This window comes from Sesamum indicum, unplaced genomic scaffold (genome assembly GCF_000512975.1).
Source record: "Sesamum indicum cultivar Zhongzhi No. 13 unplaced genomic scaffold, S_indicum_v1.0 scaffold00126, whole genome shotgun sequence".
Lineage (NCBI taxonomy): Eukaryota > Viridiplantae > Streptophyta > Magnoliopsida > Lamiales > Pedaliaceae > Sesamum > Sesamum indicum.
The window spans coordinates 340,780-341,965 of record NW_011628053.1 but is presented as its reverse complement, the minus strand read 5'-3'; positions in this window follow the sequence as shown (position 1 = coordinate 341,965).

Genomic DNA, 1,186 nt, shown 5'->3' with positions numbered 1-1,186 from the left:
ATTTATTAAATGTTGTTTATATTGAGTGATGTACTATTTAATTGGAGTATTTTATAATTTTGGCTATTTAAATTAGTGTCGAGTTAAATATCACAATTGCTATAAAAATGATATAGTTGGGTAATTAAAATATTAGATTTGTTAGATTTAATTATTACTATAGCTAACACAATTTCATCGGAATGATTAACCAAATATGTAATTCTATGTATTATTGCCTAATTAAATTGTATAGCAGCGAGAAATCGATAGAAAATTCATAGAAATATTATGAGAATTATATTTAATAAATGGTATGTTAATAAAGAGGAAAAAAACGAAGATTTGTACTTCGATAGAAGTGGAATATTAAAGAATTATTAGAAATTGTACGAATAATATTTAATATTGTATTTAAAAGAAATTATGATATTCTCGATATATTAACTTTATGTGGTATAACTCATTATAAGATACGGGGTGAGGTGAAAGGACTGACAATTAGCGATTGAGTAGAAAGAAACGTTGTAAGGGCGAGGTAAGTAAATAATTAGTATTATCCATATATGCTTTCTATATTTGTGGTTTTACTGTTATATGAATTTGTGGTTCGTGCTGACATTGATTTGTCTGAAAGTATATGAGTGATGGATGGTTTGATTTGATTGACAGTATTGTGTACGTAGAATGAGGAAATGCGTTGGAATATTATGTTTATTGTTTGATGTATTGTGGATGTATGAAAATGAGAATATGTTAATATATTATTTTACGTTACTAGTTGCTTACAAGAATGGTGATATGTGGAAATGAGGGAGTGGTGGAAATTGAATATAATTGTGGTGTGAATACCCCTTGATGTGTTGAAAAGCCTATAAGGCGAAATGAAATGAAAAGAGCTTTGATGCGATATGAAAGAGCTATGTGCGAAAGGAAAATGGTATGTGCGAAATGAAACAGGTATGTGCGAAAAGAAAATGCTATGTGCGAAATGAGATTGATGAGCCGGCTGTCAAGGGGATTCACTTGAACTTATATAACAGTGAGATTGAGTTGACGGGAAAAACACAATATCACCTTTTGGTAAGCAAACTAAGAAAAATGGAGTTTGATTGATTGTCTTGTTATGAGATAGTCATGTGGTGTAATAAAGCTCATTAAGTTGGAATTAAATTGATTGTATTCCATGCGTGTTGCCTGTTCATCT